General features: G+C 40.6%; 1 protein-coding gene across 8 annotated transcripts in view; it reads right to left on the bottom strand.

Moving 5' to 3' along the window:
- The window catches only part of ATXN7L1 (ataxin 7 like 1), a 137154-nt gene that overhangs the window by 53995 nt on the left and 64851 nt on the right, over nt 1–18308 (bottom strand). The window contains exon 1 of one of the 8 annotated variants that reach the window (XM_068160880.1): nt 10541–10612. The exons of 6 other annotated variants lie outside the window; for them this stretch is intronic. The gene's annotated coding sequence lies outside the window, so the exon portion shown is untranslated. Of the gene's footprint in view, nt 1–3435; nt 3542–10540; nt 10613–18308 lie in introns of those variants that run through there. One more of the 8 variants, XM_068160881.1, reaches the window with a different exon arrangement.

The raw sequence follows: 18308 nt of genomic DNA, 5'->3' as shown, positions 1-18308 counted from the left end.
AAGTCTTGGTTGCTGTAAGGTTTCAGGACAGAAATGCAAGGTATTTCCCCTTCCCCAGGACTACTGCCACAGAAAATTTCAGCCTGTAATTTCCAGGTAAATTGGCTGTGTATCCATCAAGGACATGCATGCAAACCACATTTACATAAACTTTCTGCTCCATTACTGCTTCCCCTCCACTCCAAAACTCTACCTAAGAATTTGATTAGCAATAGACTGTGAAAGGCTTCCTGAGAACTTCAGAGGTGGCACTTATGAAAGGCCTGAAATTTTATGGCCTCAAGGCCTCAGAGCAAAGTGTGGCGGCTGGCATCAGGCCTCTCATGTTATGGCTGCAATCATAAACAGAGACTCCATTTCTATTTCTGTTCTTCCTCCTTTTCAAAGCATTCCTGGCTCACCTTTGGTTTCAACTTGGTATTATGACAGAGCTCCATTACAGGCACAGAGACTCAGCACATTGTAACCTCGAGCCTTTCAGCAACTGAATAGGCTGCTCTTGTCCTGCCAGTACAGTGTATATTGATTGCTCCCCCTAGATGGCATCTCATAGATTCAGTATATTTGACACTGGCTTGTCGAACACACTTTCACAAGCAGTCTTGATTCCTCCCATAGCTGTCTTCCTTTTTAGTAACTTTATACCAATTGTCAGTCACCGATCTTATGGATCTCTTTCTCTCTCCCCGCCTCCCTTCTCATTTAACTGTAAAATTATTAAATCCTGCAGTAATATGGACTATTTTTGCATGAGCTCTGTCTTCCTCTTCAAAATTACCTGTCAAAATCTGTTACACAGGAAATTTCAAACAAATTATTTTATTCCAGTTTTGTATTTTAATTAAATATAAAGGAATACAGGTCAGGTATCTGAGGACAATTCTAGCTTTAGAGAAATGAGAGCTCATTTAACAGCCATAGTATTCCATAGATTTAGAGATACTAGCTTCATCAGCTAACAGTGGTCTCAGGTAAACTATAAGGTCCCCTTCTTTCCCCTGAAAACTCTAAAGAAGTTTTCTAACGTCACTTACATGCCATAATTATAACTATTTAAACAATAATGTAATGGACATACAGAACTTTTAAGTTTTTCTCCTTTTAAGTGCATTAGTACAAATGGAGGCTCAAATCCACTCATAGCAGAGGTAAAGTGGTAATGGTGACATTAAACCTGATTCCATACAGCCCTTAAAGTTTGCAGGTAATCCCTCTCTTTCCAAGAAGTCCACACTGAAAAATCAGATATATTTAAGGAATAATTCAGCACCATTGAAGTACTCACTTCCTTTTAATTTAAACATACACACCTAGAACCCTATCAAAGCTTCCATAAGCCAATGCTCTGCAACTATCTTGTTCTTTATTTTAAAAACCTCTCTGGAATAAATATAAAAGAGTCCATAAAAAAGTTGACAGCTGATAATTCAATTCAGCAACTGCCTATTATAGTGGCACATTGTATTTAAACTGTTTTGGTACCACTGCCACATTACTAATCAAATCTGAAAAAAAAAAAATCCCCAAATGCTACGAATTCCGTATTTCTGAAACACTACCTATTACAAACATCAGCAGACGCAGTTTGCACTGACTTTTTTTAACCATATTGTCACATGTGAAATATATGTGGCAGAGCAAATTACAAACATACAAACACGTACTATGCGTAACAGGGAAATGACAATAACTTCCTTACATATGGGTCTAGCTAAGTTTCCAGTTAACTGCCTCTCCTTTCCTTTAACCCTTCCAAAGCAGTTGCAAATGAAGCTCAGTGTCTGCACACAAGTTAAAAATCTTTCCAGTAATTAGTGTAGATAAAAATCACAGACTATATTAGATTCCAAGACTGCAAGCAACATGAATGATTGTATTTGCACAACAGCATGCTGATCCAGCTGGGGAGGGGAAAAATAATAATAATAAAAGAAATTTAAAAATCACAGTATAGATTAGCAAGAATAAAAGTTCTGGTAGAATAGAATAGAGTAGAATAGAATAGAATAGAATAGAACAGATTGGAAGAGACCTTCAAGATCATTGTGTCCAACCTATCAACGAATCCAACCCACCTAAACAACTAACCCATGGCACCAAGCACCCTATCAAGTCTCCTCCTGAACACCTCCAATGACGGCGACTCCACCACCTCCCCATGCAGCCCATTCCAATGGGCAATCACTCTCTCTGTATAGAACTTCTTCCTAACATCCAACCTAAACCTCCCCTGGCGCAGCCTGAGACTGTGTCCTCTTGTTCTGGTGCTGGCTGCCTGGGAGAAGAGATTAACCTCCACCTGTCTACAACCTCCCTTCAGGTAGTTGTACAGAGCAATGAGGTCACCCCTGAGTCTCCTCTTCTCCAGACTAAGAAACCCCAGCTCCCTCAGTCTTTCCTCATAGGGCTTGTGTTCCAAACCCCTCACCAACTTTGTTGTCCTTCTCTGGACTCGTTCCAGCAAGTCAACATCCTTCCTAAACTGAGGGGCCCAGAACTGGACACAGGACTCGAGGTAAGTCGCAATATTGTCACTTCCTGTTCTAAGCCTAAAATATTCTTAATTAAAACTATTTTGTCCTGCTAAAGTAATGAATCCCTCTTCTTGACACCCACCCTCCCCTTCACATATAGCTCACTTACATTATTATTAGGCTACTTTTAAAAGGTCTGAAGACCTTTTCACAGGTAATATTGTCACAATGAGGCAGGCAGGCCAGACCTGCCCTTAGCCTTCCTGCACCAAGCTCAGCCCAGAAGAACTCTCCTGGTGCAGGGTGGGTGTTACAAAGACGCTCTTTGCACCCTTTAATGCTTTGGCTATTTCAGAGTCAATGAGAGGTGCTGACAACACTTAGACATATGCCACCACCCTCCACATTACACAGGTATCTACACCCATGGATATTTAGATCTCCAGCTGTTTCCTGTAACTTTGTGCAGCACCTACAACAGGTTTCTCATGCTCAAAGGCAACAAGCCAATGGATAGAAATACAGTTCCTTGTAGGTAATACGGTGGGGAAAAGGATTTTTGTTTGGTAAAGGATCACTCTCTTTGCTCATCTCTCATTTTTTAATGAAGTGGCTAAGAAAGAGGGAACAGCTAAGAGTGATTCCTTCATAACCTGCTCTTCTCAGGCTACAAATGTGGCTCTGGAAATAGCAGTACTACATAAAAACATTAAGAGACTGCCTAGTTACCAGTGCCTGGATATAGTCATTAACCTGACTGATGTCAGCATGAAATTAGGATATCACCACTTTTTTCAAAACTATCTTGAAAAGAAAACACCACATCTCTGCAGTTAGCCTTGGACTGACAGAGCTGTTTGTCTTACCAGCAGCTTCCTATAACCTTGCACAGCACCTGCAACAGGTTTCTCATCCTCAGTGGCAACAAAACAACCCAGGGCCTTTAGCGACCCAGACTCACATTCAGACCCCACTGCAAAATCCCATCAGCAGCACCTTTCCCCAGTGTGCTTCCAGGTTCACCTACGGAGGCTTCAGAGCAGGCGTTCCTCAGTGCAGTGAGGCTGCCAGCAGCCCATCAGTAGCACTCCGTAAACAACAGGCGGATTTTCTGACGCATGCTCCCTGGGGAGTGGTAATGTTTATTTTATCTCTCCCCCCCATTTTATTTTTTTCCCCTCCCACCCCAACATGTTAAACTCGACGAGCAGGAAAAGCCCAAACAGCAAAAAGCTCATGACCGGCACAGTAACTGCAAAAATTTTCCACGGTTTCATTCATCACTTGATCGTTCTCCTGAACAGCTGTCAAAAACTTCATTTAGCTTAGGAAAGCTTGAGAAAGCAAAATCTTTCACACAGACAATGAACCAGCGGTACCACAGCTGCAGCCACCTCTAACAAGGTTACACGCGCCATCCGCATCTCTCAGACTCCAGCACTTGCTAAACACTGAATAATGCATGGAAACTGATAATTAAAAATTTAACTTCTAGAATTTGATTGTCTTTGACTTTTACACAGTGGTGTCCCAGTGGACTCAGAATTAAGATCTTCTTACAGTCAGCTGCTGAGTAAATACTAAGTTTTTTATAATCTATTTTTCTTCTTACAAGTATTTGTACTCACAAGTACACAGATATCAGAACTATGGTGTCACCACCCAAAACAAAAAGCAACAAGCCAAGCTTTGCTGCAGCACAGCTCTGCATGTTAAAGCATCTCTCAGCCAAACCCTTGCCCAACAAGGTGGGTTCCCAATTAACCAGAAACACACCTTTCAGCACACCTCTCGAGATGTGGCATAGAGGTCTGTTTACTGCTTACCCAATGCCATTACGAGTGATTTCTTTCAGCCATATTTAAAAGAGCAGTCCCTTGGCTCTCCTCACATAGACGCAACTTTTCTTGCAGCCAAGAGCTTGCTGGCTTGTCCATTAAAACCAGCCAAACCCATCAATTTGCAGCAGACCAGCAAGGGATCCCGGTTTAAACGCAGATTTATTCTCACAGCTGTGTCAAACATGAAACACGCTGGCAAATGCAAGCTCACATCATAAGGTACTTACAAGTGTTTTAGAATTAAATTCTATATATTTGCACATGTGCATGGAGCAGTGTTCCCCAGGAAATTAATCTGGAAGATGTTCTCTGGAGCGCTACGTTCCCTGCCTGGGCACTCTCCCCAACTCTGCAGGAATCCCAGTGGGGCAGGAGCAGGAATGGCCCCAATTTATCCAAGTTTCTTTCTTAATTACAAAATCCTCTGCTAGAGGCCTCAGAAAAAGAGAGAAAGTGGTTAGGGAGTGTGAAAACACAGAACCAGCATTTTAAAAAATCATCCATGGTAAATAAGCTCTTCAGCAGGCACTACAAGTCCTCCTCACAGCAGTTTCAAGGGGGCAGAAGACACAACTAAATTCAAAGACATCCTGACGCATTGGACCCAAAAGGGAACCAAGACATTTAGCCAACAGGAAGGTGCATAACCTGATGGATTGCATGAGTTTTTTTGTGTTGTTGTTGTGTTTTGGCTTTTCTTGTGTGTTTTTTGTTTTGGTTTTCTGGGGCTTGACATTAAAAAAACAAAACCAGAACTATATTTTTGAGGCATGAGCCTGTCTAAGTACAATAATCACAAATGCTTCTGGGATTCCTGGGCAGGAAAGCATTCACTGCAGGTATACACACCAGACATAAAAAGCAATCAGTGAATCCAAGGAGTAATGAAACAAATTAAAATATTAAAAAAGAAATAATAAGAAGATAAATAAGTCACAGTTACAGAAATAACAGGTTAAGTAATATCAACACGCAAATAACTAACAAGACAAATAGCTAAGTAAATAGTTTAAAACTGTCTGGAAAAAAAATCCAGCAAAAAATATACGCTTAGAAAATGCAAAGCTGAGAAAATGATGGCTGAAAGAGAATGATGGCTGAAAGAGAATGATGGCTGAAAGAGAATGATGGCTGAAAGAGAATGATGGCTGAAAGAGAATGATGGCTGAAAGAGAATGATGGCTGAAAGAGAATGATGGCTGAAGGTTGTGATGCATAGCTCCATCATTTTATGGCTAGGATGTTACACACTTCCAATACCTATTGGTATGTCTTGGGTTCATGCCTGTGGAGCGCTGCCAAAGCATGCTGTAACACAATCCTGGGGATCCACAGGACTGTAAGGTGGCTGCAAAGTGAGTGGTGATTGCTGTTTCAGGTGAGCATGTCACAAAGGTCACATCACAAGTCTTGAATGCACATTGAGTCATGACTTGGTTCTGAATGCTTAAAAAGTACCACAGGGTGATGTTAAGGAAGGGATGACTCCCATGCAGAAACAATACACCAGTATGTGGGGGGGGGGGATATGCAGTAAATATGCAGACAACATAGCAGAAGTAAGTTAAAAATTATGCCCTCACCATCTGAAAATAAATCTGTCTTCTGAGAAGAAAGGCTAATGTTAGCTTCTATTTAAGACACAATCAAGACATTGACAGTTTTCTGTACCTTAATAATACGTGTCTCAAGTGATCCCTCAATAGATCACCTGAACCAATTATTTCAGGAAGTGATAACTAATGCTTTCATTTTCAGTCTAAAGAGGGGAGTTTATCAGCAATAACAGGATGCTTATTTAAATACAATAGGACTTCTACAGTTAAGATGAAGACCCCAGAGATTTGCCTTATAAATTAATTTCTTGAAAATGGTTTTCTTTATACAATGTAATACTAAGTCTGTGCTAATGACAGGCAAGTTCTGCACTTGATCACTCAATATTGCAGGCAAGTTCTGCACTCAATGTTGCACCCTAAGTATTTTCTAACTCTAGAATCTTGATACAGAAATTTTAGCTCCAGAACTCAATAGAGTTAGAAATACAATTCCTTGTAGGTAATATGGGGAGGAAAGAATTTTTTTTTTTGCTCATCTCTCATGCTTTAATGAAGTGGCTAAGAAAGAGGGATCAGATAAGGATGATTCCTTCATAACCTGCTCTTCTCAGGCTACAAATGTGGCTCTGGAAATAGTACTACAACATAAAAACATTAAAGAGACTGCCTAGTTATCAGTGCCTGGATGTAGTCATTAACCTGACTGATGTCAGCATGAAGTTAGGATAACACCATTTTTTCAAGACTATCTTGAAAAGAAAACATCTCATCTCTGTAGTTAATCTTGGACTGATGGAGCTGATGAAGAGTATTCTGATACTAAAACTTCAAAATGCAGAATCAAGAGTCCAATCTGTTGGGAGCATACCTACTTCTTGCCAAAGCAATACAGGCCTAATATAGTGCCCAAATGAATTTTGTTTCCTTGTACCACTAGGTGGGTCAACATGCAGGGTTTTTTCTTCTACCTAGAAACAAGGCTACAGCTTCAGCAATTATGCACTAGAAAACCCAAGAGAAGAGACTTCAGGCAAAAAATTTAACCTGACTGAGAAACAAAATACCACAAATAAATATTTGAGTGGCAGCTGTATGAAGTGTGTCAAATTTTTCTGTAATGGGGTATTAATTTCACTGAGCCACAAGTCACGGTTTTTATCTTAGAGTGCCATAGATATTTCAGTGCCAAAGGACAGGAGTGTTAGAGAAGTACAAGTCAGAGCACTTCAGAAAGCAAAAACTGTACTGACTTTGCCTGCAGAGGTTATTTAACAAGACTCTGCCAAATTTTAGCTGATTGCTTCTGCATGTGGCTGCTACAAACCACCAACAGGTATCTTATTTAGCAGAACACAGAAGAGACCTAGATTTCTATGAATTCCAAGCATCCTGACTCAGCAACTCTAACAGCAAGCATCGGAACCATTTTCTGAAACACACTCTACAAAGCTGTGTTTGTGGCCTATAAAACACTCCTGCTACTCTTAAAGCATCACAGACCTTCACAAACAAAGTAAACAACTGTTGTTGCACTGAGGAAAAAGTACAAAGCCCTGACTGTCAAGTGGTACTTGACAGACACTCAGTTATGCTTACAGTACCCTACAGATCAGACTGATGCTTCAACAGTCCCAGATTTTCACTGCAGCTCCTCCAGAAAGTCCATGGCATTCTGACTTCATGTTTAACCTCTTGCAGGCAATAAATGCACATTTAACTGAGGAGGGCCTTAGTTCTGCACAGTTCATGCCTAAATCCATAAATTAGACTATTGTTTTTGAATACCCTAGAAGGCCTGAGATATACCCATAATCTGAGCTACCTTTTATTCTGCCCCTCCTCTCCATATATCTGAGACTTGTCCATATTTCAGGCAAGGAACAGCCAGCCACTCCAGTTCTTTTCACTTGATTGCAGTCAGTCCTTGAATGAGGTTTGCCCCATCCTTCCCACATGGAGGTGTACGACAAACACAGTTCTCTCCCTTTTCGTTCTTCACCCAGGTCAAGAAGGTGTTGCCCATTTAGATCTAAATATGCACACAAGTGACATTTTAGAAACAGCTTCAAATATTGTACAACCTACCATCTGCTTTCTTAGGGAAGACATCATCTTTTTTTAGGAAAAACATCATCTTTTCAGAAAGTGCTTAGCTCATGTCTAGCAAATGGCTTCTCTCCCCTGGTCAAAATGCCAAGGAGTTCCTTAGAGAAAAGTTTCTCTTACTAAAAATGAAGCATTGTAATAACAAAATTAAAGACAAAATGTTGTTACCCTTCTGAGTTTAACACAGGTTTTTTGCTGTAAAACTTCTATACTGAATTGTCTAAGCAAGTTTAAGTACAAAATGAGCACACTGTTTTCATCCTCTTCAGGGATCTGCTTGGCAGGGTTTCATGGGATAAAGCTCTGGATAGAAGAGAGGCCCAAGAAAGCTGGTTGGTATTCAAGGACCATCTTGTCCAAGCCCACAAGCAGTGCACCTGAAGAAAGAAAGAGGCAGGCAAGAATGCCAGGAGGCCAGCATGGATCAACAAGGTACTCCTGGACTTTCTTTGGCACAAAAAGAAAGTCTACAGGGAGTGGAAGCAAGAGTGGGCTAATTGAGAGGATCACAGAAGTTGTCCGAGCAGCTAGGAATTAGGTTAGGAAAGCTAAAGCACAAATCAAATTAAATTTGGCTAGGGACATAAAGAGGAGTAGGAATTTTATCAGCTGTGAATTTTCAGGCTAGTGAAAATATGGGGCCCCTCCAGAAGGAAAATGGACTCAAGAAGTTGCAGTCAATGGTTCAATGTGCAAATGGACACCAGTGATGAATGCAAGGTCCTCAGGTCAGGGTGATCCCAAGCACAGGCTGGGTGCAGAATAGCTTGAGAGCAGTGTGAGCTGATGAAAAACTCAACATGAGCCAGCAATGTGTGCTTGCAACCCAGAAGGCAAACTGTGTCCTGGGCTGCATCACTGTTTCCCACAGAATCCTTGTGGACAAACTGGCTGCTCATAGCTTGGATGAGCACAGGATCTGCTGGATAAAGCACTGGCTGCACAGATGGGCCCAAAGAGTGGTGGTCAATGGAGTTAAATCCAGCTGGTGGCCAGTCACAAGTGGTGTTCATCAAGGATCAGAGTTGGGACCACTTCTGGTCTAACATCTTTATTGATGATCTAGATGAAGACATAGAGTGTGTCATCAGAAAGTTTGCAGATGACACCAAGTTAGGTGGGAATGTTGATCTGCACGAGGGTAGGGAGGCTCTACAGAGGGACTTGGATAGGTTGGATTGATGGGCCAATGTTAACAGGATGAGCTTCAACGAGGCCAAATGCCAGGTCCTGCACTCTGGTTATAACAACTCCAAGCAACACCAGAGGCTTGGGGAAGTGTGGCTGGAAAGCTGTCTGGCAGAAAGGGACCTGGGGGGTCTATTTGACAAGCTACCTGGGCTACTCAGAACGCTGCAGGGAGACCTTAGAGCAGCCTTCCAATACATAGAGGGGGCCTCCAAGAAAGCTGGCTTGTAGTACAAGGATGAGGGGGAATGGCTTTAAGCTGAAGGAGGGTATATTTAGACTAGCTATTAGGAAAGAATTCTTTGCAGTAAGGGTGGAGAGATACTGGAACAGGTAGCCCATGAAGTTGTGAATATCTCCTCTCTGGAAGTGATCAAAGCCATGTTGAATGGGGCCTTGAGCAAGCCAGTGTAGTGGAAGGTGTCCCTGCCAGTGGGGGGGTGTGTGTGGAACTAGATCATCTTTAAGGCCCCTTCCAACCCAAACCATTTTATGATTCTTTCCAAAACATAGCTAGAGCTCACATTGCACACAAACCAGTCCCTGCTCTCAATGATTATATCAAACTCCTGAGTGCCTCACCAGTGCCATGCCATACCACTACAGGTGCAGCCTTGTGCATGCTAAAGCATGAAACTAATCCAACAAGGAACAAACATTCCTCCTCCAATGTTCAAACCTTCAAATCTTCAAGGAAGCTCATGGAAGCAACAGATCCTTCAGTACTTCTCTCATACAACTTTCTTTTTTTCACTGCTCTTGGGCTCTGAAACCTTTTAAATAGTTTTAAAGAGTTTCTAAATGTTAAATGATACATAAAGAGCTAATGAATACACATGTAAAATATGCAGAAAAAAAGTATTTCTTATAGGAGCAATGCTGCTGTACATTGTAGTGGTTTCCTAAGTTAATTACCTTTGTCCTCATACAGATACTGATTCCTTCAGGTGTTACAAGGAAAGGGTCTCAAAGGTATCCTTTAACCAGTTAGAGCAAATAGAAGTGCATTTGTTGCCTGAGGTGTGCAATGCAGCACATGCCTTCACAAGAACCCCAATGTTGTATTTCTTAGCTGTGAGATTCCACGACACCTGGTACTAGCTGGTATCTCTACCATATCCCCTTTTTCAGCTGTGAATTCCTGCTAGAGATGAGCATGTCATTTTTTGGGAAAAAAATAGTAGGCCATGCCATAATATATCAACAGCCTGTAGATACCAACTACCAAAAAAAAAGACGCAAATCTGAATGGGTATAGCCCAGAAAAATACCATTTTAAATTTTTCATCTTCAAGGTCAGGGATCCTTTGGAAAATACTTGCTCTTAAGATTATAGTTTAGATAAGGCATGCAGAGCTGATTTAATAATTACCTGCTGCTGCTGTTCCTTCTGTAAGCACTACTCTGAACCATACATTCTCCCTGCTTTTTTTCTTGCACTGTGTCTGGCATTCACCAGCCCTGCTGGGTGAGCTGAGCTTGCTAAACCAGCAGAAAACCTACCAAAGCAAAAGGGAAAAGATGCGAAACCACAAATAAATCCAAGTGAATAGCTCTCTGCAGCATCACACCATTAGATCCATTCAGGTGCCCGTTAGATACCCTGTGAGCAACAACCTGGCACAGTGATAGCCAACAGAGCTATAAAAAGGGCACCCATGTCACCAACAGAAAAAGCACTCTGGAAAGACAGCAACATTTTAAAGCCTTTGAGGGTTTTGCTGCTGTTGAAACAGGTTCTTGCTTATTTTACAAGGACTGCAGCTGCAATCACTGATCAGTCCTCACAGGAAACTGCGGCACCTCTCACAGCTGAGCGACCAACCTGTATTGTCTTCCAGCCTATCACCATTTACATCACTGACCGCAAAACTGCCTGATACTTGTACCATGCTACATGGTCTTCACTAACCTAACTGCCTTCAGCGATGGCCTTCAAACAGCAGAGATGACATGACCAGTGTGGTGAGAATGAAGAATTAACTCTTCATTCAGTAATAGTTTGAAGAATGTCACCGGGAGTCTGTAAAGGACTGGATACATAAAGGCGTAAAATTCTTCACTACTTCTCTCTAGATATCACCTAGAACAGCTTGCTGCTTTTTCAAAAACAAAACATTGGAGTCGCTGGGAGCTGCTGAGCCTACTGGATGCTACAGCTCTACTTCACCAGTGACTTCCAGATACCTGAAAAAAGACTATCAGAAAAGTAATGCAGAGGCACAGGGAGTCTGTATGAACACCTGGCTAGACTTGGGACTCGATGCTATCGTAACATCAGTGCCTTACTTTTGAGACTAATACATTTAATTACAAAAACCCCAACCTGATACTGCCACTGAAGATTCTCTGCAACCTGAACTTCAACATTTTGCATTGTCAATTTGCCCCAAATAAAGGATAAACTGGAAAGACAACGGTCATATTGTTCATTTTCTCTCTTAGTTAAGTAATAACATGCTATTATTACTTAAAATGAGAATTAAAAACCAAACAACCAAATAATCTCACTAAACACAAAGTTTCACTCCACTAAGACCAGTAAGTCAGTATGGAATAAACAAAAGACAGATTGCCTGTCAAAACAAAATCCTGTCTGAAAGACAGTATAACAGTTAGGCACAAATATGTGAAGGTCCATTTGCACCAGAAATGAAGCAGTTACTGCATTTCTTGCAACACTGTATGAATTTTCCACCAATTTAGGAAACGGAGATCACTAAAGCATCACCAGGAAGCTTTTCAACAGTGTAAGAATAGGTTGATTGCAACCAAAGTTAAAAAAAGCAAATTGCTACATTATCTGAACCATTCCGTTCATGCTTAATCTACATGAATAAAAACACTACTAAACATCTCGTAAGTTAATATTTGACTTAGATTAGTATCAGCTAAACCAAAATACATTTTAATGTAACAGCAGGGGTTACATTTTAAAACTGATGAGTCATTGTTGAGATCAGTACAATCTAATGTTTCTAGGAATGCAAGTTATTTTTACTAGGCAGCTGGCTGCAGACATTGCTAGAAGTTAACTATGTTAAGTATCAGAAAAAAAATGGAAAAATTGCCATTCATAAGCTTTCAAAAGCTTCCCTAACATGTGAATGGAAGCTGTGTTTGAATAGTAGAAGTCATACAATTTTGAAACTACACTAAAGAAAATAAATAGTGACTTATTGGCAATGTATCTACATTGCACATAAAACTGCTTGTGCTTGCTGACCAGAGTTTCATCCACGCTTACCAGAAGGTACTACTGCAATAACATATGATTAAAAAAATCTTTACAAAACGAACTATGGTAAGCTGCTTTAAAGAATTATTTTCATGCATACAGTGCTAGCAAAGGCAATGATGGCTCATGGGGAGAGAGGTGTTGCTTGGTCGGCTGAGTCCCACTGCACATGGGATGCACTGCACACCAAGGAATGCCTGCAGGGGAGGTAAAGCAGATACTTTCACAGGGCCATAAAATAAATAACCTGCTCAGCCTTTCCTCCTGCAGCAAATGTGGAGTTTTCCGGTTTTTCTTTTTGTAATTAAAGTATACTGCTAAATATAAGTGTAATTACACGAAAATTCCCTCTGCTATCATTTACATAAAGCTAATACAGAATGACTTCCTAACACACAGATGTCTATAGCATCTCTGCTGTGCCATATGAAAAAACATGTGGAGTCCACATGATAAAAATCTTACTTTTGTAATACAATGATTCTCAAAATGTCAACATCCTTCCACTTTACAGATTAAAAGATACTTTAAGTCACGACACAGTTTCCTACACAATATTCACCATAGCTGTCATTCTTCAATTTAAAAAAGTTATCAATTACTACAGCTTCACTCAACGATGCATCTTATGTGTATTTCTAGATTTGCTCTTAGTAAGAAACTCAGAATTCAGTTTTTGCAAAGAGGTATATTTTACTTTTTAAACAACAAAAATAGACAGTATTTGAAATTTTCCAGAAGTATCTTCAAGTGATCTGAATCAGACACTTTAATAGATCTACTGTAGTCTCTAGGGGTGTGAAAGGGAGCATTAGATAATGTTACTTTGACCACTTGCATGCACAGAATGGCACTAACAGCATTGCGGCCACTCAACTTTAGCAGATCTTTGAAAATTTACATGGAAGTCCTTAGCAGAAACTTTGCAGACTCACACCCACAATGCAATTTTTCTTAAACAAGACCAGCACACATCATGCTAATCAAGGGGATCTCAAAGAAGCCCTGCATAACAAGCACAATACATAATACAGAATTAACCAGGCTGGAAAAGACCTTCGAGATCATCAAGTCCAACCTATCACCCAACACCATCTAATCAACTAATGTACCTGCATAATGTAACAAGCCTATGCTGTATCTGTGGTTCTCCTTCAGTTTGGAGGGTTGAATTATTTAAGAACAAATCACTCTCCCCCAACCTAACTGGGAAATGGAAAAACAACTTGTGCATGTAGTTCAGCGTAAGCTTGAGCTTTAATGCAAAGCACATCAGAAAAATGGTAACAACAAAGCTCAACTAGTAAAACCAGTTTAGATCAATACTGATGCTGTCTCATCCACTGTAAATGTCTTATGCGAACTGCACTAAGAAAATGAATCATAGTTTAAAGGGGGGAAACAAACAAACAAAATTCAGGTCCAGGCAGGGTGAAAATCGAACCTTTAAAAGCCCAGCATGATTTGCAACACAGTGAAGAGTGAGCAGCTTCCTCTTTGAATGAAGTATCTTTTCCACCTCTTCCTGTGTCACAACATCCTGGTGAAACAGACCTCTAAGGTCTCTTCCAGCCTAAGCCATTCTATGATTCTATGAATTTTTAAGTGTTTAGGGAAATGTATTTGTTTCTACAGCTCTCTTTGGAAATTGTGATACTTGAAACTCTATGCATCATTTATCTGAATGTTTTCTCTCAGTGATGATGCTATCTAGATAGAATTGTCATATTCATTCCTCTAAATTAATCAGCAAAACCAAATCCAAATGGTCTGCTTTAACAGTGCTTCTGGTGCAAATACTGACAACAACTTTGCAGTTCCTTCATATAAATGCACCACATAATAAGCAACTGGAAATAAAACTGTCCTATGGCAAAGGCTACGGAATAACATGAATCCTTCTCTGCAGAAGCAGAAGAGACTGAAGACAACTCTGCCAGGTTTCACCAATGTACCTCAAATACAAGTGAGAAGGGCACTTCACTTTTTCCTGTCCACATTTCCAAAATCTGCCTTTATATTTAGGCTTTTCAGCACATGAAGAACAAACAGGCCACTCACAGCTTCAAGATGACTGGGCATCCTCAAATTAGGGCATAGGAAACAATTCAGCTCTGTTCCCTTATGCCTCTTTATGACTATTTGCTGCAAGTCCGAAGGCAGGAAAGCACATGGATAAAAAATGGCACTGTCAAAATAAAATGACCTCTGAGCATGCACAGGCTTCACTTGACTCATGCTAACTGCAGTGAGAAAAATCTTTTCAACTGTCTGTCTCCAGGAACAACAAAACTGGGGAATGACTAAACAGGCATCATAGTGATCTCAAACCTGTTGATGTCTGAGAGACATGGTAGTCCAGGATCTGTGACTTTGCTTCTCTATGAAGGTAAACTAGCGTGAAAGCTGTGAAAGTAACATGGGTACGAAAATACTCTAACATCCTAGCTCCCTTAAAAACCCCTTCAAACTCTGCTTATCATGTTCCTTGCTGAAGAACAGCTCCTGACCTTTCATTCTTGCCCCTTTTCAAATGCAGACAGGCTACTTGTGATCTGATTTATTCCTAGTCTGCCAGATAAGGTTTATGGAGCAGTAGGGATGTAGGCCATAGAAGAGAAGAAACTCAAACATACTTCAGTCCTTCCCAAGTCTGGCAAACAGATACTGGGTGAAACTTTCATGAGTTCCAGGACTTCAAGCTATGAAATGCGAACATCTTAACATCATCTTAACACTTCTATACTTCTGAATACAGTAAAGAAATAATGACTTCTTAAATGAGCCTTTGGCAAATTGAGATTCCACTGCTCTCACTTATTTCTCCTTACCAAAACACTTTCAAAGAGTGAATTTAAACATCTCTTCATTCTAACTTTCTATAGGAAAGTTCAAACGATTTTTTAAAACAATCTAAAAAAGAAAAATATCTCTAAGATCAAAGACATTCACCTTATTCAGAACAAGTAAGACATGCTATGGAAAACTTCAAGCCAAATGCTCCTATTTTTGATTTTGACAGATTTCTACAGGTTATGACAGGAAATGTTTACTGTACCTTTCTCCTCTCCCGTACTATGACAACTCCCAACCCTCCCACCAGTGAAACAGCTGGAAGAATGATGGACTAAATGCAGCCCTGTAAATGACAGAATGTAGGAGATTAAACTTAAGCCTAATGCTACAGTCAGCCTTTAACAGCTGAGTTCTATTCATGGACACTCCTTAAAATAAATCCTTATTGGTCACTATTTAAAACTACATCTCTATTAAAATCCTGACTGAGAGAAATTACAAGTGATATGTGTCTCCTATCAATGCCAGGACAACACTGCCTAGGTCAAGAATGTACTTCATCATTTACTACAATTTCTATGAAGTAAAAAAAAAACCCCAAACCCTATTATCAATGAATGCACTACACAAAGCTCATTTATAATGATAGGAATTATATATAATGTAGCCCAGTGTCATTACTACTCTTTCAATCTTCTTCCCATGGCAATTTATTTGAGATCAGTATTGTAAAATTATAGCACAGTCAAGGCACTATAAATGCTTAATAGAAAAAGTTAGGGAAAAGACAATTAATCAGTGTTTTACTTCCAGGCACTTTTCAATTTCATACACAGGTCCTAAAATTACAGGGGAATTAGGGGTGGGGGCAGCTATGAGCTACTAAGCGTTACTAACTGCTTACATGTGTAGTATCCTGATCACTGCTGGATGTTTTCTTCTGTTAAATACTCATTGCTTCCCAATGTACAATCCGTTGGCATTCAGCACTGCCAAAGTGTTCCTGCTTTCCCATTCAAACAATCTATTTAATGAAGAATTTTTCAATTATTGGCATATCAACCTAGGATGAATTTTTGAAGTACACAAGTTATCTATGGGAAGTTATTGGCTTCTTACTGATACTACTCATTGACCAAGTAACTCTCTCTATATCACACTTATACCTGAACTTCTTCGGTTTAGGCTCTGTAACTGATGGTGAATTAGTAACAACAAAAAAGAAAATGCTTTAAGTAGTGGAATACAAGTATAAAAAAGGCCAACTATCAAATCACAGTATCACGGTACCTTAGAGGTTGGAAGGGACCTCCAGAGATCATGCAGTCCAACCCCCCTGCCAAAGCAGGATCACCCAGGGTAGTCTGCACAGGAAACGCATCCAGGTGGGTTTTGAAAGTCTCCAGAGGAGGAGACTCCACAACCTCCCTGAGCAGCCTGTTGAAGTGCTCTGTCACCCTCACTGTAAAGAAGTTTCTCCTCATGTTGAGGTGAAATCTTCTATGTTCAGGCTTGTACCTACTGTTTCTTGTCTAATTATTGCACACCACCGAAAAGAGCTTGGCTCCTTCCACTTGACACCCATCCCTCAGATATTTATAGACATTGATCAGATCCCCTCTCAGTCTTCTGAAGATTGAACAGCCCCAGCTCTCTCAGTCTCTCTTCACAGGAGAGATGCTCAAGTCCCCTAATCCTTCTCATCCATTAGACTCTCTCTCCAGCAGGTCCCTGTCTCTCTTGAACTGAGTAGCCCTAAACTGGGCATAGTATTCCAGGTGTGGTCTTGCCAGGGCAGAGTAAAGGGGAAGAAATTCCCTAGGCCTGTTGGACTCACTTTTTGTGATGCACCCCAGGATATTGTGCTACTTGTTTCTATGCAAGCAGTTCAGCATGTCTGAACACAGATCCACTTTTAATTCACATGCTAGACTAAGAAAAGAAAACACAATAAACTCCTTCCAGCTTCTGGCACATCTCAGCAACCTGCAAGGTGAAGACATGTTATGCTTGCTGCTGCTCTGGGCATCAGCTATGCATTTTTCAGTCCCTCAGATTTAAGTGTCACTAAGTGCATTCAGTTTTGCTTTGTCTGACACATCTCCAGTGCTAAAAGCACTGGACTTGCTTTAGCCTGGGTTATAGTGTACCTGGTGGTTAGGACATGTACCTCTACTAGGAAGTGGAAGATGAGACAATAGCTCCTAGGTTAGGCTGTCAAATCCACATCTCCTGATTCCTGGAAATGAGAATGTAGGATTTTTGGTGTGTTTTTTTCTTGAATAAATGAGGCCTTGTGTAGCAGGTTGAGAGAGAAGGCCTAGTTCTCCCTCCCTCACAAAGAGGAAAAAAACCGACAGCTAACTCAGTCGGAAAAGCAAAAGGGATGCTATATTTACAAGCAATGTGAAAAGGCAGGTTATATATTGTCAATACATACCTTGTCAATGTGTCTTTCACTGAGCTCTCTCACATACCAAAACAAAGCAAGCTGTTTGCAGTCCTGGATGAGCATACAAGCCAATACTGAGACAACAAACACCCATTTATAGGATGGGCTAAGAAGGATTTTTATTTATTGCTTCATTTATACCAACTATACCAATGTCAACTGATTATCTGATGCATCTAAGTGCATTCCTGTACCTATTTAGAGTCTATCAGCAGTTAGGGTGGCCTCTCCAAGGAGTAAACAAAGACAGGTTTTGCATTTCTGTACCTATTCAGAGTTTCAAGAATTGCTGACAGTCTAAAAATATGGCATTCCAAGAATATATAAGGAAAAAGATTAATTCAAAGCAAAGCTGTTTTAGCTTTACCTCTTCACAGGTAATATTACAGAATCAGAGAATGGTAGGGGTTGGAAGTGACCTCTGGAGATCATCTAGTCCAACTCTCCTGCTAATGCAGGTACACCTGGATGAGACTGCACAGGAATACATCCAGACAGGTTCTGAAAGTCTTCACAGAAGAAAAGTTCACAGCTTCTCTGGGCATCCTGTTCCAGTGCTCCGTCACCCTCAAAGTAGAGAAGTTTCTTCTTAAATTCAAATGAAACCTCCTGTGTTCCAGTTTGTACTCATTGTCCCTTGCCCCTATCACTGGC

Source organism: Melanerpes formicivorus, unplaced genomic scaffold, assembly GCF_026170545.1.
Source record: "Melanerpes formicivorus ecotype bairdi unplaced genomic scaffold, bMelFor1.0.p_v2 SCAF_54, whole genome shotgun sequence".
Taxonomy (NCBI): domain Eukaryota; kingdom Metazoa; phylum Chordata; class Aves; order Piciformes; family Picidae; genus Melanerpes; species Melanerpes formicivorus.
Note: the sequence above shows the minus strand (reverse complement) of the source record. Positions and strands in the feature narration are given on the sequence as shown.